Source organism: Anser anser (assembly GCF_964211835.1).
Source record: "Anser anser genome assembly, chromosome: 2".
Taxonomy (NCBI): domain Eukaryota; kingdom Metazoa; phylum Chordata; class Aves; order Anseriformes; family Anatidae; genus Anser; species Anser anser.
The window spans coordinates 48,860,213-48,887,938 of record NC_139721.1 but is presented as its reverse complement, the minus strand read 5'-3'; the positions used below and the strand labels follow the sequence as shown (position 1 = coordinate 48,887,938).

At 42.9% G+C, this 27,726-nt stretch overlaps 1 protein-coding gene and 1 long non-coding RNA gene across 12 annotated transcripts in view; one reads left to right on the top strand and one right to left on the bottom strand.

Moving 5' to 3' along the window:
* ZNF521 (zinc finger protein 521) overlaps positions 1 to 27,726 on the bottom strand; it is a 231,772-nt gene that overhangs the window by 31,263 nt on the left and 172,783 nt on the right. The gene's annotated exons all lie outside the window — the stretch shown is intronic.
* Positions 6 to 27,359, top strand: LOC310893217. Its single transcript, XR_014578822.1, has 2 exons — positions 6 to 1,551; positions 1,628 to 27,359. It is a non-coding gene; the product is annotated as an uncharacterized lncRNA (long non-coding RNA).

Here is a 27,726-nt window from a genome sequence, read left to right as displayed (position 1 = left end):
GAGAAATGAAAGGAGAAATAAAATTCACTATAGCCCTTACCAAAGAGCATGTCCAACATGATCTATGAACCGAACAGGCTTTTTGTTTTGCTAAGCTCAGGAAACTGGATGCTCCTCAGCATCCACGGCTGCTAAAGTGTTTGTTTATCTGCAAGCTTTCAGCACGTAGGAAGTTTAACTGGGCATTAAAAGCACAGATTTTTCCAGATACAATTACCACCAGATAGGAATGCAGAGTGTTAGACTTCAGTAGGAAACGAAGAACAGGACCAGAAGCACCCCATGCAAATGAGAACATTTCCAAAAACAGTGCATGAGGGATTGAATGTTGCTCACAGGCCACCCCACCTGCCAAGGGTAGGAAATGCCAATGCACACGCATTTACCACTTTGGCTGACAGTGGTGTTTCTAATAATTGGGGTGACAGGGGAAGGTATTTTACACCCTCGTGTCACTACTGCTCCATGATCCCAGTCCTGTGGCCGCTCACGAAACCTTTTACAAGCCACAGGATTTCCCAGCTCCCTTTCCAACAGCCCCAGCTTTTTTTTTTTCTCCTTTATTTGCATTTTTCCCCTCACACCAGCTCCGAAAAGTCCCCGTGTGCTTCCTGACGCAGCTCCCCCATCAATGTCATGTGGCTTTCAAACCCTTCCCATCCCCTGCTGCTTGTTCCTGCGTTTCCTCCCATTGTCCTCCGAAGGCCCCGCGCCTGGCGGCCGGTTCCCTTCCTGAGGGTGCTGCGGGACTCATCCGCTCCACCACGAGGGCGGCCGCGGCTGTGTCCTACTTAGAAACAGTTGCTAGGTAAGAAGTGGCTTCCAGCCCTGCTGCAGAGGCCTCAATTCCCACAGCGCGGCTTAGAAAAGGTCCTTCTGTATGTCACCAGTGTGCTACACCAGCGGCATTGATCTCGCAGGTAAATACTGTATTTGATTACCAACAATCAAACGGGGAGGGAGCGTCAGGCGATCGGCGCCTTTCCACCCCAGTTCTCAGGTGAAAGGAGCCGTACAGGAGAGCACCCTGCCCACCCCAAACACCTACACCTCGTGCTGTCCACCCTTTGCAGTGATTAGGAGCCATAATGGCTAATGCTTGCAGCTGGCAACTGCTGCTGGGTGTGGGGGGAAGCAACGCTTTGTATGGCACCCCAAAATTAAAGGAAGCCTTATGGGATGCTCACCCAGCTGAGCAGGGTCACAAGTCCTCTAGAAATGATCCCTCAAGTTACAGGAAAAACAACGAAGAAGAATTGCCCCAAATCAGGGTGCGGTGAGGGGAAATGGCACAGCTGCTTTGGAAGTTGGTTGAAAAAGGTCCTGGCAATGGCGTGCCCCTGGTTTTGTTACCAACATCATGCACAGAAGGAAGGCTCAGGTCAGTTGTGGCTGTTTCGCCACCACAGCCTCTCTGGGTACGGGGGCAGAGGGTGAGCGGCTGCTGGTGTGTGTTTCACCCAGCCGGTCACACCAGCAGGCAGGCCGTGTGGGCTGTACATATTCTGCGCAGAAGACTCCCCGGGGCAGATCTACAGGGGGATGCATCAGGTAGGTGACACCTTTTATAACCCTCCAGAGATACATTAGCAAACATCTATCAAATATATGCTAACTATTTCCTTAGCAGGGAGCGTGTTTTCGTGGAGTCTCAAGAATTGCCTGGGATTTTGTGGTTTCCACCATCACTTCCAGAGTGCTCTGCTTTTGCTGCTGCTGAGAGAAGGTGACCATGGCCTGTACAAGCAGCGTGAAGGGATGCACGAGGGAAAAGATCTGACATGCACCAGTCCGTACGTCTAAGAGAGATGGTCATATTCTGTGAGGCAGGCGGTACACCACTCGCTCCAAACAGGCAACCCACATCTGTGAGAGAAGCTGAAGAGCAGAGCATACTGAAAAGAGGAGGAAGACCCAACAAACCACACGCAAATACCCCTTTCCCCTGAACTTGCAAGTCAATTACGAGGAACGTACAGACTGCCACATGTGATCAGATCATGCCTGCTACACTCAGATCTTGCCGTGGCCATTATAAAACAGACTGTTCTGAGGACACTGAAAGCCCCCACAAAAGGATAACTGCGGGGCAGAAAGCTTATAGGGTGAAGTTTCTTCATCAAACTGCTTGTGCTGATACACACAGTCAAAGCAATTAGGACAAAGACAGCTCCATCTCAGGATCTTCCACACGTCAAGGTGAAGATAATCGATGCCAATTCTCAAATCACAGAGTTACTGTTGGCAAAGTGTAAATGAACCACACTAATCATTCTAGAGCATGGGAACACTGAACGGGGACTTCTTCAAACATTCCAGGGGAGAAAGACTTTCTAAAAAGAAACGTTTTTATATGGAGCTACAGAAGACAGAATTGGCTTTTTTTTTTTCTCTTTCTTTTACCTTACCTAATGAGGAAAATGTAAGGAAGGCATGCACTCCTGATGCCGAAGCAAAACTAATTTTAGGTAATTTGTACTTGTTCAGGAAGAACTGAACCCCATTAAATGTGACCTTATTGTATTTCCTGTACCACTCAGATCTGAGGTGATCTCCTGGTCACAAACATCAAAACCACTTTGATTATTGCATGTTGCAAATCTGGCTTATGAACAGGGTTTGAAAAATCCCCTCACCCACTCGCCTGGGGCAGATAGGAAACTTCCCCAGGCAAGAGACATCAACTTGTGCAGAATCTAAGCTTTCTCTTAAAAATAAAATGTTTTTAGTCTCCCAGTTCTAAAGACCTCATTTAAAATATGACTACATTTGTACAACTAATAGAATAATTTTTTTTCTAAAGTTTCACTGCTCAGGGAGTTTTAAACCCTTCCCCTTCCCTTCTTTTGCACCCATTTTTGCGCATCACTTGTTGTGCACTTTCTGAGGACAAAGGGTAAGCTTCTAGTCCTTGAATTCAAGAATCTGGTACCAGCAAAATTTAAATTCAAGGGGGACAGAGAAGGTTACAGTATTGGCACAGGAACCAGGAGGGCTGGGGTCCATTCCAGCCTCTGACACTGACTTACTCTTACCACCTTCAGCACGACAACATAGCCCGTGTTTCTCAGAGTACCCATCCCTAAAGAAGAGGTGTTAATTTTTAATTTCTTCTTTAATTGGCTGACCTAATTAGTATCCCTTAAGACTTTTAATACAAGTGGGACAGAGGAGATGGGGAAGAGCACAGGACTAGCTACTGTACACTGAAGACTTCCAGAATCACTGCGATCTGCCTACAAAAAGGTTTAAGGAGCACAACGGTCTGCTTGTTTGGGTCACACAGCACTGAAGAAGGACAGGGAATAAGGCTTTGTCCCTGCTCTGCTCTCCACAGAGAATTTAAAAGCACTGCCTGCAGTTTATCTCCTACTGGCATGAAAGAGCCAGGGTGTGGCAGCTCCTACAAAGGTGCCAGATGTGGAAAGAGGAAGCAAAAGGCTCTGTTTACATGCTGGCCCTTGTATCACTCTTCATGTTTAGCAAACAATTTGATGGGGTGCTGTGAAAGTGCAAAAGATGATACCATTAATAAATTAAAGGCTGGTGAAACGTCACATTTTCAGTTTCCATTTGGGAGAAATGTGAAAGGGAAAGGAGAGCCAGTCCAAGAGGCTCTCCTTCCCTGCAGTACAGAGCTACCGCTCTTTGCTGTTACATGGGGAGGGGGGGAAAGAAAAAAAAAAAAAAGAAAAAAAAAAGAAAAGAAAAAAAAAGAAAAAAAAAGTGCTGAACAGCTTTAAAAAATTCAATCAAAATAATCTGCTCTTTGGAAAGGTGGCGGCTGACAGTAATTGGAAAATACTGTCTGACTCATTTATTAAAGTGAGATTCAGAGTCAATTGATTTAATAACCATTAGAATATTCTATTAAGGATATAATAGGTTGGCACAGCCCTATTTTTTATTAAGAGTTATAGGTAAGAAATAAGCAACGCTATGGAATTCTGGACAACTACTGTATGGATTAGACTAAAAATATGGTTTGCAAAATAGGTATAAAAGTACCAACTATCAGATGGAGGAATAGGAAAGTACATTACAGTACAAATGAGTTAGCTGGATGATGAAAAAGAAATGAACCTTTAACATAAAGCTTGCACTTTTCCAAATCTAACAAAAAACTATGTGCTGCATTCCCCGATGTGGTACATCGTAAAACAAGTCAGCACGTCCTTCACATTATGGATCCAACAGCTCCATAAGGAAGACAAGAACAAAGTATCACAGCACAGAGCTGCTGCTTACTGTTGCCCTTACATGGTTAGGATATGAGTTTGGACTTGGTGAAGACCTAGCAACATGGATGAGGATGGTTTACTCACTGCTGGTAGCTAAATTAGCTTGATGCAGGCAGAATTTCTGTGTAAGTAAATTACTTTCTATTTGTAATCTTTACTCAGATAATGGGAAAATGTAAACATGAATCAATTCTAAATAAATGCATTCAGTATTCATATAAATGTTTAATATTTACACAAATATTAAACGTTTCAATGGGGGTAGGTAGATTTTAATTGAGGTGCAGCCCATTACCTCAGCCACTAACTTGATAACCAGCTATAAAAGCAAACAAAACCAGTGTTCGTGCCGAGCATACACTCACAATTGGGGATCCTCTGTCTTTTCAGAGGGTACCCCGGGTATGTAGTTATTGTGTTCTTCATAGGGCAGGCAAACCCCTCCTGCACCCCCACTTCAGGTACTGTTTTGGATGACCTGGCCCCATTTTTGCTACCAACAAAAGGCTCAACTCATTCATTTAATGGAAGACCCTGACATTTCAATACACACTTCTAACAAGTGAAACCCTTTAAGCAGCCTCTAGACTGTGTGTCCCATGTTTATGCTTCTTGCTCTTCAATAAAAACAAAACTAGAGCAGCTACAAGCAAATGTTCACTGGCTGACTTACACGCAGCTGTTAAGTCAGTAACCACTGGGGGCCCTCTTATATTGTCTGATCAACACTACAGCCATTACTGAGTACCAATTTGTAACAGTTTATAAGTAACTCTTTCTCTTATTCACCCTCGAGATTGTCCAGAAGGGTCCTTCTGCCTTTTACTCTGAATAAATCTGTAGGCAAAGGTCCAAGGATGATGATGTCCTCCTGGTAAATCATCATGAGGCTGGGTCCATACTTAAAAGCATTTGCTAAGAAGTAGTGTAAACCCTGCCCTCCACATCCAACACAGGAATGAAATGGCCTGCAGTCCCTGTATTTTTTCAGGTCTGAAGCATGCATAGCTCTCACGTTCCATGTGTTTGTATTTTTTTTTACCAAGCAAACCATGCCCCTAAACCAATTTCTCCTTCTTCACACTGCTTTCGCTCTTCCCCGAGTTAATTTTGCAGCACACATTTATAAGCCAGAGATCTGAGGAGTAACAAAGGAACGCCATGGATGACAGCTAACCCCTTGGCTACAACATCTCATGCTGAAAACCAGGGAAGGACAAAACACACCATACAACGCTGTAATTTGCAGAGTATACAGCCATCCCTGCTTCCTCCTTTACAGCGCTGAGTTCGTTTGTGTCTTTGTAATTCTGCTGGCCATACGCATCGGCATCTCCGTGTCACCAGAGACAACCTCATTCCCGGCAGAAACTCGGTCTCGGGTCTCAGCACGGCGAGTGAGTGAGTGACAAGTCTCTTCACCTGCTAAGGAAAGCGCAACACTTCTTCAAAGGCTTGGAGCTGCAATGAAACAGCGCCTCAAGTCTCTAGCACCGCGTTCATAATTTCTCCCTGATTGTAATAGTGCTTCTGTCATTTTCAATTTCTCAAACATGATCACAACTCCCCCCCCCATGAAAAACACTATCCACCGTGGTGTTAATTTTGGAAGCTGACATGAAAAGCATGGGAATATAGTGATAAAGAAGTAGATGTACTAAAGGCAAAGCACACAGCTGGAATCTGCAGCAGGAAGAAGCCAACAGCTGGAATTTACAGGCGTGAGACCAACCCATCATGGAAAAACAGGGGTTTTAAGGTCCTAACAGTTGCATCCTGTTGGGACAGGACGGAGGGTTGGATGGAAAGACAGAAGTACAACTGTGTTTCTCCTGAAGTGCTCAGGGCAGGTGTTTGGTGGGCTGGGGGGAAGGAAATGCCTTCCTCACCCTCTCTTCACTTGTAGCCTACCTACAGTTCACTGCTGTGCCACACTCCTGCTGGCGCGGGCAGGTCGGTCCAGTGCTCTGTGTTTACTCCTAATACCACTTTCAACTGAAAACATGACTTTAGCTAGAGACCGTGCAACTGGGAAACTCAATACATTAGGTTGCAACCTGAGCAATGCCTCCCTCCTTGCTTTATTTCATGTAGAAATGATTTTTGGGCAAGGCTCTGCCCATGCCTGAGGAAGGAGGTGGATGAGATGCTAGGAACAATCCTAAACCCCAGAGTTAACACCAACAATGTTAGCCTCCCCAAGGGAAAGTCAAGACCAGGCCACAACTCTGTCTCTACCTAGGCATACTGGCTACTTAAATTGTGCCAGAATTAGAAGGAAGAGGATGGTGAGGCTGGGCCATGCAGGCTCCCAACAGCAGCAGGTACGAAACCTTAGTCTACATGTAGGGAATAAATATGACAGCCTTCTGCAGAGCATTGCTACTGCTACAGCTACAGCAAAGGGTGCTGATTGATGGAGTGACAAAGAGCTGGGATCCACCTCCTCAATTAAAGCAAAAGTTCATCTCTCCAGGGCCAGATTTTGAAATTAGATCTGCTTAAGGGAAAGGCAGTCTACTGCATCTTTCATTCCACTGTATTTTTGTCTGAAGCAAGGGATGCATTTCACTTCACCAACTGTTCACTTTTTTGCTTGGTTGCACTCACTTTGGCTGCTTGTAAGTGAACTCTTCTTACCACATGTGCCTTGTATGTTCCATTAAAACCACGAATTATCTAGCTATGGTGAGGCTGGATTAAAATATATGAACGGCAACTGGCAGGGACTATTTCTTAATAACTGTCATGTTTTCAGCTCAAGTGAGAATGATTTAAATGCAACAAATGCCTTCTCCATCAAAGAACAGGATTTTCTGGGCAACTGACTACCAAGAGAGAGTTCAGGAATTCAGCGACAGGGCTATCACCGACTGATGAGACATGCATAATTTGCTACTCCTTGTCTGTAACTGCACCAGGAAAAGGCATTAAAATTTGTACAAAGAAGAAGAAGAAGAAAAAAAAAAGTCGGTGTTGCATCACGTAGCTATACACATTACAAGGTTACACTCTATCATTGCAATAAAATCCCATGTGATAGAGCTTATTTTGGAAACAATTTTACCATGGGATATAAAAAGGAATTTAAACTGGCAGGAATAAGCTGAGTGGTATGAGATATTTGTAGACAGATGATCCAGCTCAACGTTTACCTTTTCAAAAAGCACTCAGTAAGCAATGATTAAAAACTTGGAGACCGATCCTTCAAATGCTGGCATGACCAGCCCAGGGGAACAGGCCTCTTGTTGCACTAGGCTCTCATCTAGACTTTCTGTGGGACTAAATTCTGCAGAAATGCACAAGGTCAAGCCCTCCATTCTTATGCTGCACACTGAGATACGGATTATTATCTGCATATTACAGATAAAGGAACTAAACCCCAGAGCTAATGAATGTCTGTTTCTCCACCCCATTCAGAGCAGGACAACTCTCAAATTCAGCTGGACGAAGAATCAGACTCTGCTTCATCTGCCTATCATTACACACACAGTGTCAGAATTAAAATTGACTGAGTTTTCTTTGTTCTTTTCCAAGAGGGAAGTGCCTATTTCTTCCCAACAAGGAAGTTTTTTGGACCAAATCTTCTCTAGTAAAGTAAAATTACAATTTGAATGGCTCAGAGATTGCCTGGGTAAAGTAGTTACTAACACTTTAATCAAACTGTAGGGGGAAAAACAAATAAAAATGTCACATTCATATTCAGAAGAATTAAGAACAATAAAATATAAGTAAAACCTTTTGGCTTTTTCAGCATTGTTAATTCCATTTAAATATTTTTGTTCACTGTGTAGGGTACAGTTTCTTTTTCTTGTTCTTGCTTTCTGGTTGGAAAACCAGCTTTCTCTGTTATTAGCTGTTCAATACCTACTACAGGCCCACCCATCTGAGACTTCTGAGACTACTGTGCAAAGAAAACACAAGTTGTTAAATAGGAGAGGATATTTCATGTTGCATAAACTAAATGTAACCTATTCTAACGTTAGGGATACCAGGAAAGCATCTCCTGCATGGAGACAACCTAAGCGTCAATATTAATTCTACACCATGGTGGACCAGAAGAAAAAATTATGTTTTGTACACAACTCCACAACTCTCATGAGATATTTCTCTTTTTCTCTTGTTCTGACTATACAGAAAGGGTCAGGACTGCCTTTTTTTTTTTTTTTTTGGTGGAGCCTTATCAGGAAGATGAAGTCTCTAAATGCTGAAATGCTGTTTATCCTACCTACAAAGGATTGCCTGCTTACTCCTAAGGGCGGAGGGGGGGGGAGAGGTAAAATGGAAAAAAAAGAACAGAATAAAATAGGGCTTTCCTGTATTATTGGATATTTTGACTTGTTAGTATGAAGAAATATCAATGCTTCCTTGTATTTCTTTAACATATTAGCTACTATTGATAATTTTTTCTCCAAATGTCATTATATGAGTCACAGATTATTTGGCATCTTCTTACATTGTTAAGGAACACTTCAAAATGAATGGCAGTTGCTGGGGTATTGATCCACTTTTTAAATTCATTTAGGGGTGTATCAACGCCCTGCTTTCTTTTCTCTCAACCTCCATCTCCCCCCCCCCCACCCCCTTCTTCAGCCCTCAGAAAAAACAGTGAGGAAGAAGCGGTTCACACTGTTAAGGCCTGCAGGTCTATGCTGATAACTGGGCATTTAATTAGATTCTTTTCACCCCAGCAAACTGCTTTGCCAGTTAGGGCAGATCTCCTCGTACAGAAATGTATGAAGCTCATTTAATATAAATTAAAAAAAAAGCTCCATTTAATATAAAATATTATTTTTATTGCTCGTCTGACTTATTTTGCTGTCTTATTTAGGAAAGCATGAGAGAAAAAGCTCAATTTTAATTTGCACTAACCTTTCCCTATCTCTCTGTTTGATCCTGCTCTAACACAAGCAAGCAGCTTTGGGCTCACATATCAAAAAAGGACCAGACTTCATTTGAAACCTACTCCACTCTCCTTCCCACTATCTCTGCTGGTACTAAGACTTCATATGGAGCTGAACAAACAGCTGTTGGGATTTCAGTACTAACAGTCCTTTGGTTCGTGGCTAAGAGAATAATGAGGGGCAATTACTTATTTTTCTTCTGTTTGTTATATGCAGTGACATGTTTGTGTTTGTGTTTTTGTTTTTCTAATTCTACATGCCCCTTGTACAGGAATATTATGACTCCTCACCAAACAATTCCCCACTGAAGCAAAGATGCCATTTTCCACTATTGTAGCAATTGAGGAGTTCACTCTCCAGTGAACTTTCAGGTAGCAGGATGAAAAAGTTGTGAACATGAAATAATAAGAGAAAAAAAGGAAAAACAACAAAGCAGAGGAAACAGAGAAAAACTGGCTGAAAAGAGATGTATGATTGACAGGCAACGATGAGGAAGAAGCAAGAAAGGAAAGAATTGTTAGAGGGGGCTGGTTGGGGAAGGAGAAGAGACATAGAAGCATCAACAAGAAAGGAAAGGAGTAGACTGCAAAGGAAAGTTGATGGAGGAGTGGAGGTGGAGAGGAGAAGCAGGACAAGAGCACAAAACCTAGTTGGAGGGGAAGAGGCAAAAAAAAATCTTGATTTAACGCTCATTTAGATTTCACTGAAAAAATGCAAAGCATTCATTTCCAGACAGAGCTTGGGTAATTTAGTGCAGCTCCAATGGCAATAATGATAGATGTATTTCTGCAGCCAACTGTCTCAAGCCAACAATGTTACTACTATATAATTAATAACAATAAGCAATTAAAAAGAACAGCAGGTTACAACTATAAGGCATCAAAGCATATTACCAAAGGAAAAAAAAATACAGCACTATTTTGAGAAAAATAAATGTATAGGCTGTCAGGTCAGCATATATCCTCTCTAGATAAAACTTACAGAGCTGGAGAAAAATGTAGCATGACATTAAATGACTATGAGGTGATTAACATCACTGAAAAAACAAAAAAACACTTGTAAGACTCTGAGGAAATCTGAAATGTGATATGAAAAACATGACTGTAACAGCAAGAGAGAGTTGGCTGACCACTATATGGCATTATCCTCTTACTAAGACATACTCTAATAAATAACTTACAAGACTGCATTTGTTGGCTGAAATAGTCTCCAAAAGACCCACTGCATTTTCATTGTGCGGGGTGGTATGCATGTGCTGGTTCATTTCAATGAGAAGAGGTAGGGGGGAAAACAAATAGTGGGAGGAGGGTTCAGATCATGCTTAGGAGGAGTGGGGAAGAGGGGGTCAAAAGACAGGGGGTTTCACTTGGGTTTCTTCCAAGCTGGTGGCCAACATCCTCCTCCTCCTTTCCCTGGGGCGCTGGGGCAGGAGCCAAGCTGCCCCTCTCCTGCTCTTTCACCTCTCCCTGAAATGCATCGCTTGACACCATTCTCTTTGGCCGGCTGCTGCCACCTCATCTCCTTGCAGCCATGCTCAGTAAAAGGCCACAGCCCAGCAGGTGACATGACGGAGACTTGGCCCCGTGCTCATCTCCCGGCCCTGGCGGGTGCCTGCAGCCCCATGCCCGCCCGTGCCCCAGCCGGCCTGTGCTGGCTGCGGGGCCTGCTCGCCGAGCCATGCCCAGCTCCTCAGCCAAGTGCCTTGCACAGCTCTTCCTCTCCTCCTGCCAGCAGAAATCGCTCCTCGGTTGGCGTGAGCCCTTCCGCAGGGGACATGCTGGGCAGTGGCAGGGCTCCACAGCACCGCAAGGGCCGGCTTTGGGCTCTGGCCATCTTTGAGCTGGGGCAGGAGGTGCGCGCAGGACAGCACAGGCCACCCACCCGCTGCACGGCAGTCACACATCTCAGAGAAATCCCCTTTTGAGACAGTGAAAGACTGGAGCTGAGACATAATCCCCACTCAATTATGCCTGCAAACCATTAAGATTCACAGGAGAACTGTGCTTCCCCGCCTGAGGAACTGCAAGTCTCCTCCACGCAATCTGAAGCTGACCCAGTCGAGCCTTGCGATGCTGTGGATACACACACAAGGGGTCTAACAATCTGCTCAAACCACATTTGTTAATGCCACAGGCTGCAAAATCATGTGAATGGGTACAAAATCATGAGATTTCACCAAGTGTAAGCATCAAGTTCTGGCTTGTGCATTCAAGGTGGGGCAGTTATCCCTCAGAGGGTTTCTCTGTTAACAACAAAACCAAGTGTTTGATTTTTTTTTTTTTTAATGAAGCCTGAGATTTTGATGCAATAGTGTCATTTCAGGGGCTCAAGTTGAAAAAGAAGCACTGAACATTGTGAGACTTGTGATCAAATTGTGAAACTGTGAAACCTAATTTACCCAAATGAAATGGGGGACACAAAATTAATTCAGATAAATGAGGATTTTGAATGAGCAAGGGACTATTTAGTGCTTTTAATATACATCATGGGACACAACCTCATTACAGATCAGGAGTGTTGTGCTGTGAGTTTGTGTCAGAGTGGAAGTGTCACTGACACAACAAATAAACCCAAAAATATCCAACTCCCTGATCGCTTATTTTGTGTTTCCATACGCATGCTACACGAGCCTGAAGAATAATTAACACTGCTGAGAAGAAGCAGCAACAGTGGATGAGTCTCACTACAGCAGACCTCTCATCAGAGCAGAAATACAAATGTACTAGTTATCGTAACTGTGTTATGTTAAGTAGACCTTTGCCCCACATTATTGTAAGTTAGAGGAGGGAAAGGGGAAAAGGAAGATGATATCAGCATTCTTGATGATTTTTTATTTATCCACACACAGTAGTGACACAATTGAAGAATAAGCGGAAGAATGGAAGGAGACACACGAAGTACTTGTGGACCTAGGTTTTTTCATGTTTAATCAGGGAAAAGAAGGCTGCCAGTGAAGACAGTGAAGACAGCCATTCTCTTTGCAGAGCAATCTCAGACATCATTGCCAAAAAAAAAAAAAAGTTAGATATTTATTTCTACAGCTATCACGTGGAGTTACAAAGGTTCTGTTGGCATTTTTGCTGTGGGGCAATTTTTTAATCTCTTAACTTTATGACAATTTGTCCAAGATGCGAACAAGTTCACTTGTTGAATTGAAATACCATATAACCTGACATAAGCAAGGCCCAGCTCCACAGGATCTTATTTTCATCATCAACCTGTTGATATTAAAAACAAAAAGTATTTCTTAACGGAATTGTACAAGATGTACATTTAGCTTGTCTGCTACTTTTGTTTTGAAAGCCTGAGAGCCATTGTTCTGAACCCCTGACACTGTTTAAGACCAAGTGCCTTGGTTTATGCGCTTACTGATGGTGCCAGTCACATTATGCTTACTTGTCAGTCTTCCTCCAAACAGAGTGGTGGAAACAAGCATCCAAGGTGCAAAGATGTAAAGTATCTAGAATATGTCCCCCAGCCCCTTCAATTGCATCCTTCACCTCACTTAAGCAACTTTTAATTTATGAAACCCGGAGGTGAGTGGAGAGATTTAACAGTAGGCAGGATTTGAACAGCAGAAAGTGAGGTCAAAGAGGAGCATTACCCCTCTAGTCAGATCTGGAAAAACTGGGGCATTTCTGAAGTCAAAAAAAGAAAGAAAGAAAGAAAAAAAAAAAAAGATGGTGAGAAGAGTGAGGGCAAACTCACTTGCTCTGCTGTGTATAGCTCAGACCGCTGTTAGATTCGGCAATGCACTTTGCTGAGAGTGAAGCATGCAGATTTTGATCCTGTAATAGTCTTATACGTAAGTAGCATATTTTGTTGGTGTTCAGTTTGGTTTGATTGCTAGACTTCATATGTGAAATGGCAGAGGAGAAGAAGAGAAAATGCTGAGTTAAATCCTTGAAAATTATACAGCAGAAAAGGTGGGCAGCTTCTGTAGTACAGCTGAGTACTAGAAGCCAAAGATCAGACCTGAAAATAATAGCTGACAAAGAAAACCTGCAGAGCAGCAAACAAACTGAGGTGGGACAAACAGATCTGAGAGCCATATTTGCAGCCTAGCTACCAACCCCTTTCTCTTTCCAATATGTATGCAACTGACCTAGCTTTCCTCTCCCCAAAAAGCAAAATAACAACAACCGGGCTCTAAAAGGAAGAAAGTAACTTGAAAGTGACCTACAGCAAACAGAAACTTGGCCGAAACACTGAAACACCAGCATTACTAAGAAAACAAACCATGACGAAAATCTCAGTAAAAAGTGGTAACAGCAGGAAAATTCCAAATTAAAGTTGTTGCTTTGCCCTTAATTCACTGTGTCGGTGTGATATTACATCAGGTACAGTACATTATCTTTGAATCATATGTTCTGTGCCATGTGCCCACATCTGTCACAACACTGTAGGTCAAAAATACCTGCAAAATAGCAGGTATCTTTCACCTTGAATTCCATGAAAGATCCACATAGAAGAAATGCACGTTGCATTGCCAAGGTTTGCAGTGATGTTTCTTCCCAGCAGAGCAAAACAAATCAATGCCAGAAGCTACGAGTTTGCCTACAGTCCTGTTTGCATTTATGTTAGAGAAACAGAAGCAAGACAGAAAACGCTGCAAATATAATGGTTTCAAGCAAGAGGGAAATATAATATGATGCAACTCTTACAAGGTTTGTGTGATAAGTAACAAACATCACTTCTCAGGACTTCCTGATCATTTTATGTCTTATAATAAAGATTAAGCAGATGGGAGTCAACTGCAGAGTGAACACCAGTGGACTGTATGGTCTTTCCTGTTGGATAACTTATGCTACACATTTTGCAATGTATTTTTTTAGGATACAACATGAATGATACATTTAAAGGCAGCATTATTACTCAACCCTAGTGGCTGCCAATGGAAGTTGGGTGTCCACCTCCTTTTTCACACCTATAAAAAACCCAGCTCTCTGCTGTGGAACTGCTTGGAGCGCAACTGAACTCCCTTTCTGCCCCCTCCAGCCCACCACTCATGCATGCTGTTCCCCTAAGTCCCCTCATTGCTTTCACCCAAATATAAATAAAAAGTGAGATCTGCTTCACTGCATTTGCTTGCATTAATTGATGTTAAAAAAGTCTGTTAAAAATAAAGCCCAGCAGTGACATTTTTCTTTGCTAAAACACGATAGCAGCACATTACAAACATTACAAAAAGGCCCCCTGGTAGGATTGTGAAGTTCCACTCCGGTAGTAAAATGCATCTACTGTACGTTCCCTGATTTATTTATTTATTTATTTATTTAGATGCGGGATGTGTCACAAATAGGTGGTGCAGCAGCTGTGTTGCAATACTGACTGGGAGAACTGGATGGGCACCCTGTATTTTTAGCACTCAGTCAAATATAAGCTATCCTGTTTACCCATGGCAATGACGCTCGCAGCAGTTCAGTCCCAGTTTGACATTTTCCCTATGGTTGCACTTCTGCTTCTGCACAAGTTGGGTGGTTCTGAAGGACTCGAAGCTTTGTGCCCAGAGGTCCTTTTGACATTTGAGAACAATACGTTCATCAGCCTGCTGGTCTCCTGAGATACACCCAGAGCATTAGGAAAACTAAAGAAGCACACAACTCGGCTCACACACCCATTCTCCAAGAGATCTCTCCCTGTGCTGGCTGACAGAAAGGTTTCTGGGAAAACAATTCCAACCCAAGTAGGAGGCTGCATTGCCTTCAGGGAAGGTGAGTGCAGATGCTAAAATAGGCCTGGCAGGGTTGCAAAACTGGGGGTAAAGAGAAACAAAAGGGTCAGTTGTTTTCATGTCCCTCCCCAGGATAAAAATAGCCTCTCCTTACTTAGGGCTCCGTAAGATGCCCTGAGTATCTGCGGAATTGGGTCCCAAATCCTGCTGCTTGTATAAGCTTAGTCAAATCCTAAATCCCCAGTCACTTGAATTATCTTAAAAATTTATTTTTCTAGACCATCTGAAGATGTCTGAGAGAGTGGAAAAGATGCGGGCAGATAAGTGGTTCTGTGGCTGTATCCTGTAAGGGTTTGAAGGAATAAGAAGAGCTGCAGAACACATTCCCGTTTGTCCTTGTAATCTGTTCCTGGCATTTGCACCATGTGCCAGCAGGGTGGCCCCATCCCAGAGAACCTCTCTGTATGGGGAGAAGCAGCCAGAAAAGAGTGGGATGGGGAACACCTCACGCCGCACACATATTTGTAGCTTTTTTCTCAAACTAATAATCATGCCAGGCAAACATGGCAGAACTTAGATTTTGAAGAGGGCACAAAGCTGGACAAGGTAGAGCCGTGCAGGGTGCTGATAGTATTTCTTGAGAGCACAATAGCCCTGTGACAACAGATAACAGGACATTGCCTGTGACTCCAGAATAGGTGTTCAGAGCTGTGAGCACTGGGAAAGCACAGAGGTGTGGGTACAGCAGTCTCAACAAGGGAGCACCGGCAGAGTTGCATAGAAAACTTTGAAAGCGATCACAAGAAGCTTATACCTGATAAAGATGTAAGAGTAACACAAACAACTAAGTAAACTGCATAAATCAGTATCCAAAAACTGAGCTTGGTGGCTGCATTTGCCTAGTCTGATGAAGAGCAGCATGGTTAAAGTGAAATATAACTTGGCTTCTAATAAGAGAACTGGCTGTAGAGGTGGAAAGAAATGGAGAGCTCTTTGAGATGACGAGAAGGAAAAAGCTGTGGGATTTGGAGATGGGAAAGGGTGGATTAACAGAGCAAAAGGGAGTCAAAATAACAGTGGAAAAATGCTCAGAGAACATTACTGTCAGGTGTCTGCTAGTATATATCTCTCTTCTAATGCCAGGATTTCCTTATGCTCTAACTAAACACACGTATTATTTCTATCTTGGCAGCTCCTAACTGAAAGAGAAGAATAAATACTTTCTGCTCTTCTGCAGGACTTAGCAGTCAAGCAACAAATGAATTGCACTGGAGAAAGAGAAGGAGGAAGAGCGGCAATATGTATACATGTGTATCAACAAAAGATGCATTTCAACCTCTATATAGAAACGATGCTTGAACTGCTACTTAAGCAGGATTACCCCTTAAATCTTAAATTACTCCTTAAAGCATTGCTAAAGCAGGTGTTGAATATATGAACTTGAATGAGAAGATGTGGGCATTTTTCCTTCGTCCCAAGCCTAATGTGGCTGCACAGGAGAAGAGGGAAATACCTTTCTCAAAGGAGACTGCAGTCTGCTTGGCTGCTGCCTTTACCAGCAAAAACTCACCAGCAAAGTAACTGCAGCTGCAACTACCTACAATTAGGTGCTTAGTAATGTGTTAACAGGTAGCTATGCAAGCAAAAAAAGAAATCCAGTGAAGCCAAGCTGAACTTTGATCCTCAACCTCTCTTTTACAAAGCGGCACCAAGGGACTTTTTTTTTTTTTTTTTTTCTTAGCAGCTTTCACACTGATACTATCACAACAATTAGTGCTTTTGAGACACGCTGGTGGGATTGACAGCTGGCTGATGACACAGCACAGCTTGGAGACTGCCATTAGATCATCACTATTGACAGGTTATCCACTTGCTCCTCACTAGTGAAAAGTTACTCTGTCATTTGGCAATTGCAACTTACTCTTGACAGATGCTTCAAAACAAGCATCTTCCACAATTTTCTGTTATCCACACCTAAACTGGTACGACAACTGCCCCTGAAATGAGGACAATCCTGATGCTTCAATGCCATTGTTACAGACACCTCACAAACGTTTTAAGGCAGATTTGCTCACAAACATATGGAAAAAAAATGCTGGAATAGGATTTTCACTAATCCTTTTAACTGCCATTAACCGTTTAAAAGAGAACATGTGCACACATATGCATGTCTATTTGTTTCTGTGTTCAATTTACAAATCTAAACAAAAGAAAAGGGAACTATTGTAAGTGAAATTGCTTTACATAGGAGAGAAACTGTAGCACAGCGAGGCATCCCAGATGAGCAGAAGCAGAAGATGAACACAAGTTACCAAAAGATTAAAAACAAGCAAACATTTCTGCAAGAACTGGAAAGCAAGAAAGACTCGTTTTCTATGGATTTGTGTTTCCCAGTTGATTGACTCCATGTCCAAGAATGTACATGTGGAAGGTTTCTCCCGTGTCCTGTTTTCCTGTTCTCTGCTACAGAATCTGTAATGTTTAGAAAGGGCTGAATCTCAGCATACCTTTTTTCCCTCTCTGGGAAAACTGTCCATACAACTGTATTCTGACAAAATGTGTAGAAACACAGTTCTCTTTGAGCCCTCTCTCCTTCTGTCAAATACGAACAAAATGGAGAGGACTGACACCTGGACAGATACATACTTCTGTTATATCACTGCTGCCTAAGTGTGGCACCCTCAAGAAACAGAGCTTCACACACATGCTGAGCTTTCTGGCTTATCAGCAACATCAAAACAGCATTTTAAATATATGTAATGGAGTTATTGCTTTGGGTGAGGTGTGGGAAAGGGACATTCTCTGCTCTTCTAGATGCCCCAGGACTGTCCCTCTATTGCCACCAGTCCCACACAGCACAGACCAGCTTGGCTGATCCCAGGTGACCCCAAGACTCCACCCCACGGCTGACTTTACAGTACTGAAAAAAAGCAACAAAGCAGAGCATGTTCATCATGGTCAGCCTGGCTGGCATCCTTTGAGCTCACCACCTGTATGACTTAGGATATCAAGTCCCTGTTAGAAGACCAGCCTGCAGTTATTTACCAAATTAGAGAAGCATTCTTTTGCTTGCCAGGTGAGCACTCAGAGTACCTTTGCAAGTGTTTGGGGTAGGGGCTGCTTTTTCCACGTTTTTCCATATCACTGTACCGTTGCTGTGGTGCTGTTACAGTATTCCCCACAAAATGTATGTGAGCTTGTAAATTCCCGGAATGGTGGTTTGTTTTTTCCCACTCATGCAATAACGAAAGCCAAGCCAAGGGGTTCTTCCTACACGCTCCATAAAACCTCAAAATGACACCGAGCTCCAGAGGTGCTGATGGGTACCCAGCATCGCGCATCCTGCTGAGGGAGGCCCTCACCACACGCTTCTGATGGACATTCTTGCTTTCCAGGACTTCAGAAAAGAGCTACCCATGGTGGTAGAGCTTGGCGTGTTACATTGAAACACACAAGAAAGACAAAAGCCCAAACTGGCAAAATACTAAATGAAAATAGTCAGCAGTCACTGGCCTTTCTCAGCACTTCTGGATGTGAGGCAGTTTCATGATGACGCCTAGACAGCCTTCTCCCGTCAGTAAAAGGAGCCACTTCTTTCCTTGGGGAGGGGGCAGGGAGCTAGAAAAAGGCTAATCACTTTTCAGAGCATTAAAAAAAATTACATCTCTCTACCTAGGTAGATAGATAAAGAAAAGTCTAAGTCATTCTAATTTGGAGAAATCATCTCATGGAGCATACTAGACAGTTGCTAGGGGCCTCTGACTGAGGGCTCTTGGGTCTTCTCCATACCTTTGATCTGCATTATGAAATGTTAATGTCCACCACGTCAGGACTTGTTACATAAACATACCCTTTCTCTAACTGCTCAGCCCTGCCCGTTGCAACTTCCATTCATATTATCCATTTATATTTAAATGCTGACTTGGAGCTTATACCCAGAAGCACTGACATTTTTAAACAGGAGTAGCTAAACTAGGGTAAACTGCTAAATATAATTTATTGATGATAAAGAGCTCGGTTCAGATTAAATTCCAGCAATTTAATAATGAACACATTCACATCCTGCATCCGGAATATGTATATGTATGTGTTTTCCCCTCCTCGTTTAACTGGGAGAAGGGGGTCTCGGAATCTGTGATTTCCTGTTGATTAGATACGAAGCAACCACGAGCACATATTTTTGATATCTCTATTAACAGACTGTTCATGTCTAACTGCAAAACTTGGTTGCACTTCTCTCAACATCTTTGCCCAAGACAGACCAGTAAACACAATTCCTCTCTCTATAATTAGCCTTTTCTCTAAGGGCCCTGAAGTAAGTCTGCATGCCGTAGATTTAATATCCAGTGCTATATCCATATGTGCTGCCCTTGCCTGGTCCCAGAGCATATAAACTCCCCTATTAGCAGCCTTGACTGCTTAATTATGCAGATTTTTTTTGTACCCGCCTGCCTGTAAAATTACTGTGTCTAACCTTTTTTTTCCCTCCTCGTTGCACCATGCTGGCCATTCTAATGAAATCGGCATAGGGGAAAGGGCCTGATTTGCAGTTATGGAGGCTGGATCGCGCTGGCAATCTGTCCTTAGTGGGAGTTACAAAAGAAGTCAAATGCCTTCATCTGGTTCTACCCTCTCATCCCCAAGGTGATTGAGTTCACTTCCTGATGCTTCCCAAGTTTTCCTCGGGCTGTCCAATCAGCGCATCCACCAGGGAGCCCAGCCTAGCTTGCAACAGTCTCTGTATCTAGTTACAGCCCCACCAGGGACAGTCAACTATCCACCCCCAAGCCTTCAGATGAAAACCTTTTCTAACAAGGCCGCCCAGCGCCAATGAAATAACACACATCTGCATATCCACTGGGTCCCATGTTTCTTGTGCTCATGGATTATGTATCTTGCAGCCTCTAATAAAGAAATGCAGTTCTTTGTTTAATGTTTATCTTGTGCTTGTTAAGCAAATGCTAATGTTGTATCAGAATGCTTTAGTGCTATTTGGGTTTTTGGTGATTTACTACAAGACAATCTGCTGTGAAGTAAATTTAGAGGGGAGGGGGAAGGAAAAAAATCATTCCGGCGGAAAGAAAGAGAGGGAGAGAAAATGGTTTGACAGAGAAAGAGCAAGAGACAGGGGGGAAGACGGAGGGAGCGAGGCGGGAGAGAGAGCGCAACAGCTCCCCGTATGACTTCCCTAACCCCCGGCTGACGTGCCCACTCCATCACTAGCCGGTCCGATCGCTGGAGGTACCGAATCAAGCCGCCTCAATTTCCAAAAGGGATGAGATGATAACTTCCCCTTCAGTGATAAGGTAAACAGTGTCCTGAAGGGTAAACAAAAAATAAAAAAGCCCCTTTTGTTGTCTGCCTTTGTGCCCTGATGGTTAGCACTGTGCTGTGTTATTCACAGACCACAGGGAAGCCCTAGATTTAATTGTTCATGCCTGGCTCTGCTAGAAACGGGCAGAAGAGAATATGAAGTATTCAGAACCCCCTTCTCCAAATTATTTTTTCTTCCCTCCCCCTTCGGGAGCAAGAGAGAGGAGATTTGGAAGCTGATGAACAAACGAATGTCCTCTATTTACCCTTTGGCAAGACGGAATATAGATATCCACAATGCTAAGTGCTCCTGTCAGTCTCCTTTCAATTCCTTCCACCCTGTTTTGAAAGAAGATGTAAGTTCTGGAGTGCTGTTTATTTTTCTTCTGCAAATGAACCAGGGTCAATAAAATGCGGGTCTCCAAAAGGAGGAGGCTCGAGCACTAACTAGAAATGCAGCTGCCCACATCCCCCCCTTTCATCCTACAACTTCCTTCCTAGCGACTGCCCTTTGTCACCAAGACCACGGGTGGATCTTAAGGGCTAAATGAAGTAAGGCTACACGGGGTCCCCGGGGTCAAACCAGAATTACAGCTTCAAAGGCAGATCTTTGCCGACAAACAATTTTATACTTTTAATGGGACAGAAGTTAAAAAGACACAGACGGATTTCAGTATGGAGGTATCTCCTGGATCCGCAAAGGTATCGGGAAATAGGGAAGTAAACTGATGCTTGTGTCCTTTGCACACACTCATGCTTTGAACATACGAATATTCTATTCATTGCTGCACTCCTGTCCTCTCAGCTCACCTTTTACACCACTACATGAATACATCACACTGCTGAACCTACCTTCACTAGTTGTAAGCACTCATTTTAAATCCTTACACAGTTTATTCTGAGAGAGTAAATTGGCACGGGTGGAAATTTCTGGACTGAGAACAATCGACACTAAAAGTCTTTGGTGCAGAAGATGGAAAGTCTGACAAGTAGTTATGTGATTTTTTTTCTACCTTGTCCCCTTTTTAATGTCGCTTGATTTTCAAAAGAACATTTCAGCCGGTAAGAGCGACTCCATTTTTTGTACCAGCTCAATTTCTAGGTTATCTGCTGATGCTGCTGATAAAACATACTTCTTTGTAAATACCAGAAGGAAGTTTCTGTGCCATTTATTTACAAGAAGTTGAATTCTCTTTTTGAGCGTAATATCTGTCATCATCAAATAGATTCATGTAAGATTGTATTTGCTCAATTAATTCAAGGAGAGCGTTCGGTCTCCTGTTAGCTAGCTCAGCCAGCCAAGTAGCTTAAGAACACAAACTTCCTGTGTTGTTCTTGCCCTGCCTTTTCCCTTCCCTGTTTTCCATCAACCAAATGGAGTAAATTTTCATCTAAGAAGTACACTTCAGTTGTTTTTTTTTTTGTATTCACAGCATTGCTGTACAAAGCCATTGTGAGCTCCACACACTCTGCTAATGCCCCGTTTATTACTAGACACAATTCAAGGTCCTGACTGTAATCTTTTAAAACCCCTAATGACCTAGGGTTGGGCTGCATTTGAGACTTTCTCTCCTCTCACAGTCCGCCAAGAAAATTGAGCTCAACGGGAACACTAAACCTGACAGTGTTCCCATTTAAATCCTCTAGAGCAAGGGAGTTTCTCCATAAGCCGACTGTAGAAGTCCACATCTGACCTGCTGACTTCAGCCGACTCCACACAACAGCATCGCCATGAACTGGCTGCATGGGAACCCTGTCAGAGACTTCATTTCCCTCCTGCGGTCTCCATCAAAGCTACCTTTGGTAATCACCACAGCTGAGAACACTGCTCAGCATAAATTAAGAGAGAGGCTCAAGGACACAATGAGTCCGTGATTTGTGCACTTGGCCTTAAATATAGGAAATCTTCAACCTCCAGCCTGCGTTTGATAAGGAATGTGCATTATATATATGAGGCTTGACCTAAGTGACTAGCATTTGTGTACAGGTCAGCTTACTGCAGTGTTAATGTCATCTTCACTAACCATTCTGTGTTATTCTAGTTTCCACACCACTGGATTCTTATTAGACATCAATAATGTGTGTGTCCCTGATAGCCTGTGGTTTGACTTGTATAGCTAGCCCTGCTTGTACAGCTAGTCACATCTTTGCTGCATGGTAGTGCGGGACGCAGAACAGGAAATGTGTCTTTGTTACATGCCAGCAGTCCCTGTCTGCTTTTTAAAATTATTTATTATTATTATTATTATTATTTAAGATCTGAGGGTTGGACATTTTCTATCAGCATTTAAAAAGCATGTCAGAAAGTCCAAGTTGATTGCTAGGGATCTAAGCAGGAAACCTGCATGGGCATCAAGCTATACCAGTGATGAAGATATGTCCTAAATACCCCTAAACACCTGCTCATCTATTCTGTCTTGACAGATCATATCACTGAATCATTGAAAACAGGGTTGGAAGGGACCTGAAAAGGTCACCTAGAGCATCCCTCTGCCTTAAGGCAGGATCAGCTATGCTGTACAATTTAGATGACCTCGAACTAATGAAGCAGAAAGGATGATGGCTAAAATGCCAGTGGATTAAGCCCAGTTCTGAATGTATTGATTACAGGGAAAAGAGCATTTGAAATCTGCTGTAACTGTGCAAGAGTCAAAGAAAACAGGTGGTTAACAAGCTGGTTAATCCAGGTTGTTTGCTTCAGGTGATGGAGTCAAGTGTTTCCGACTGTGAGGAATTATTTTCAGGATCTAGTCAGATCCAGATAGATTTCTTGTGGCTGTGCAAGCTCTAACGGAGATACAGAGGTGTTTGATAACTACCTGTCAGAGTCAATTTGCAAGAGTCACCATGACGTTTTGAGCAACAGTCTCTAAGAATAATGAGTCTTTTCTGCTTGAATTTCAATATGTGATGTTACCTGAATTTCTAGAAGTGGTAGGACACACAATAAAACCTTAGAGTCAAATCCAAGTCTCTCCTACATATAGTACAATTGCTCTGTCAATACATGATACCAATGACCTAAAAATGACTGAGGAGAGGGATTTTTGCTCCAAAAGTTGTCACCTATGCAATTTACTTTCATTTCTGAGGTATTACTGTGGGATGATTCATGGGGTGATTTTTTTTTTCTCCCTGATAGGCCAGGAAGATCTTCACTGCAATCTTCTGCTTTGCCTTTAGTGTTGTGGGAACCATGAGACACGTAAAAAAAGCATCTCGTAGGTATTCATGAACGGGGCGGGGGGATACCTGGCTAAACCTCCACCCAAATAAGTCATGATAATTCTGCTCTGGTAAGCAACACAGGAAAATATGTGGAACTACACTGGCCAAAGGATTATGAAGGCTTATCTTCTAAGCCTGTTTATTTGGAGAATAATTGCCTGTATTATCTATTAAGGTAATAGTGACTACTAAGAGCTCTTCTCATAACTTTTGCTTAGCAGGAAGACTTTTACTTTCATAAGAATATGAAGTGATCAAGATCATATGTGCCTTTGCCTTTGGAGGTAAGATATTTGCACCTATAGGGGTTTCACTGCAGGACCACACAGGAACTGCAGGCACTGCAGACTGTAATCCCCGGTGAACTACAGAGGCTGTCCACTGACTTCCAGGTAAAACGCAACTTGCTTTCAAGTGATAAAGCTCAAGCTGGTCTGAGCTGAGAGACAGCATTTTGCTTCATAGAAATGTGTCAACTGTGGTCAGAAACGCTCAATTCACCAGCTTTATTCTGGCACAACCAGGCAAATAGTAATGCCAGGAGATTTTGTTCAGGGATTTGTAGATTTAGATGTTGTTATCCAAAACGGTTCAACAGGATTGGAATCTGATTGCTTCTAGGATGGTCTTTCCTAAGAAGATGTTTGGCAACCAGCTGGAGGGGTTCATGTGGCATGGTCTGTAAGACAAGCCTCAGACTGGGTAGCATTCAGGAACTGTGAAAGATTTCTGAGGGTTTGTTAAAAGATTTAGTAAAGTCTATTCTGTTTTTGTGCTATGAAACACGGTGACAGCACAAAATCCGTTAAGCAAACACAATAATGTCAAACTTCAGAACGGCAGAACAGCTTTAGAGGAAGGAATTCCCCCTTATCCACCTCACCCATATTCCCAGCACTGAAGAATCAGCAGATGGCACAACAGGTCTCTTTCTGCCGGTTTCTGAAGTAGAAAAGAGTGTCTGTAGGGTAGACTAAAGTGAAGTGTGCAATACTGCAATGTAAAGGAGAAAACACCACTTATTGACTGATCACCTCAAACCCTCAGGCCTGTGCTAACAGAACTGAAGAATGCAGCACGAAGGCCCATTAATGGCTGTGCTGGAACCACGTTGGTCCCATCAGAAATGATGAGACAACATGGATCTGCAATGTTGGTATGTTTATCTATGTCTCTGCCTATATATTTATTGGTGTATCTTCTCTGTTGGTCCCAACTGTTGGCAGATTCTCATAGAGAGCACCTTGGAGTAGCAGAATGGGCTGGATGATTTGTGGGATGTGGCACCACGTGGTGGGAATGATGACAGTGTCAGAAAGGGACCTTGGGTGGCCACTACTGCTGTTCCATGGGGAAAAACGAGAACAGCTGAAAGAAAGCCTTAAGCACTAATGTTGGAAGCAGGATTTTCTGATGGTGTGCTACAGCGGGTGCAACCACTTTCAGCTGTATAAGAAGTGCCCGAAAATGGAGATCAACCTTGTGATAGTTCTTTTGTTTTTTAGCTGAATATATATATATGCATATATATATAAAGATTAAAAGCTCACTGTACTATTTGAACTGCATTCAGTCTTAAATTACACATCACTCTTCTTCCCGTTCCTCTTCTGATCTCTAATGGGTCAGACTTGGGGGTTTTCTTAAATTTAAAAGCCCAATAAAATAAGCTTCCTTTTCTTTTCTTTCTTTCTTTCTTCTTTTTTTTATCATTATTATTTTTCCTTTCTTTTAAAAGCTAATATTGGGGTTGAGGGCCAAACAATATAATGATGCAGTACTACTTGCATTATTCCTGAAGCTATTTGATTTTGACAAGCCCACATTTGGTAATTAACATGAGAATGCCCCCTTGGGCCATTCTCCTGTTAGCTAAAATATCTTATAAATTACTGTAATAAAAGGAAAAAGTGAACACACTGCCTGTCAATGTTTCAACTTATCTAGCAAGAAGAGGAGACAATGCCATGATCTGGAAACACGCACACGCCAAATGGATGCATAAATTACACTGTCTATGCCCATCTGAACCAGTCACCTGTCTGTCAATGAAAAATATACACATACTACTGTGTAGTAAAAAGAAAGAAAATTACTATTTGTACAACATTTCTGTGACTACAAAGCTGAGGCACTCACTGCCCGTAGCAGCACTTCTACCAATGCTCCCCGCCACTACCAGACTGCACAAACTGGTCAATCATTTCTAAAAATGGTTACCAGTTTAGAGTGTATGACATGCTGGAAAGCACCTTTTGACTTGTTCTGTTAGAGGTTGTATTCATGGGGTTGCCTATACTTTGTACCCTTGGAAATCATGCTCCAAATATCCTCCCACTGAATGCCCCACACCTACGGTCATTTTTGCAGATGCGTGCTTCTGATTTGAACTCGGGGAAAGGCCAGCCAAGCAGCCAGGCTTACAAGGCAGTTCTGCTGTCCTGTCATCTGGGGTATATCATCCTCCAGCAAACATAAATACCCACCACTAACATCAGATGTATTCAAATCTGGGTGCAAATATAAGCCATGTGAACACATCCTGCATATTCCAATGCACCAGGCAGGCTGAATGCCCTTACACAACCTGTTCAAAATAATGAAAGCTGACATGAAAGAAAGTGCCTTTTATAATACTCCCTGGCAGGTACAATATTTTCCTTTATTTATGAACACAGATGCTGGTGAAAAGAGAGAAAGGAATGATGCTTTTTTTTTTTTTCTTTTTCCTTAGAAATTCATATCTAAAAAAATTGTTTATGTTTTTTCTCTTTTTGATTCCAAAACTCTTGATGCAAAAGAGCAGGAAAACTTCAGAGAGAAAAAAAAAATACTGTTATATATACAGTGCTACGGCAGGCTGTGCCTCTGGCTGTGGCACTGGATGTACAGAGGATAACCAGAGCAGACAAACCAACAAGTGACTTCCATGACTACTTAGAGGGTTTACTCCTTTCCAAAAGAAAACGTTAATTAAAAGCACCAAACATCCCCGAAATAATCTCAGTGACAACTTATTGTATAGGCTGTTTTGATCAAACATTTGCCACCTTCACTAACACAAAGTACTCATTTTGTGCAGGAGCAATAGTTTTTGAGTTCGATCCTTGAGGGCCCTTTTTATTCTCCTGTTAAAGGCCCAGCAAAATCAATGCCTATAAATCGTAGACTTATTGATAAAAATTCTGGGGCATGCAACTGAATGCAGATCAAAAAATGCTTGCGTTTAATCCATAGCAGACATAATTTGCTACTATTGCTGAATTTTAAAAGGATCTGATCCAAAACAATGTCAGATTCCTAGCTCCGTGCCACAGCCCAGTGACATTTAATCATGAATATTACTGCATTCCCCTTGCGACAGCTGAGATGCAACCAACGCAAGGCAGCTGATGCAATTCCTGTTCTCAAGCCACCAGCCTATGAGCAGCAGGACCATACAGGAAGCTCACTCATCCCAAGTATACCCTGTGCTTTCATACATCAAGCTGTTATCAAATGCAGCTTATTAGCACTTGCAAATGACTGTTTCACCTTCGCTTTTACTACAGCAGACAAAAACTTAAGGCACGGTTCTCTTCTGGATGAGTTTTCCAATGACTTGACGCTGCAGTCACCAGGTCAGAGGTAATGAGGGCTGCACAGCTTACGGTGCCATAGCTCCAGCTTGGTTAGATCAATGGCCTATAATTACCTACGAACAAGTCAGACACCAATCAATGGTTTGTTATTTCCTGTACAAGTTGCACAGGGAAACTTTCCTAGGTCAGGGAAAATCACAGCGGAGGTAATGGCTGCACCTGCTTGCAGTGCCTATCATGCCAAAGCACCTTATGAGTAACCTTGAATCTCCTGCAATATGGTTAGAGGCCATAGGGACAATCTGGGTTCCTTGGATGAGCCCGGTTTCTCTGGGGGACAAGGGACCTATGCCATTATAAGTTGGAAAACTGAAAGGATGCTAAGAAATAAAAGGAACCCGGCTCCAACCCCAAATCGTGAAATTCCAAACCTGGGCACTCCATGGCACCACAGCACAGCCTAGCTATACCTCGGAAGGAATTTTATTTTGACAGCTACCATAGCAGTAAAAACTGCAGTATGAGCCAAATCCACTCCAACTGATTCATTTATTTTGGGGGGATGTCAGAGGTGCCAGATTGATAGCCCTGGCGAGCAGCATTTTCAATTTATCTGCACAACAGGCACAGCATGGGCAGCAGCAGTGCCCATGGTTCCCATCCAAGCCGCCTCGGTCCTGAGAGGGACCCCCTGGAGGGGACACAGAGCTATTTCTGCATTACCTAGAGCTATTCCCTCGCAGTCGGTCTGGGTCTTCTCTGCTGTGCTACAGTCAGTGAAAGCA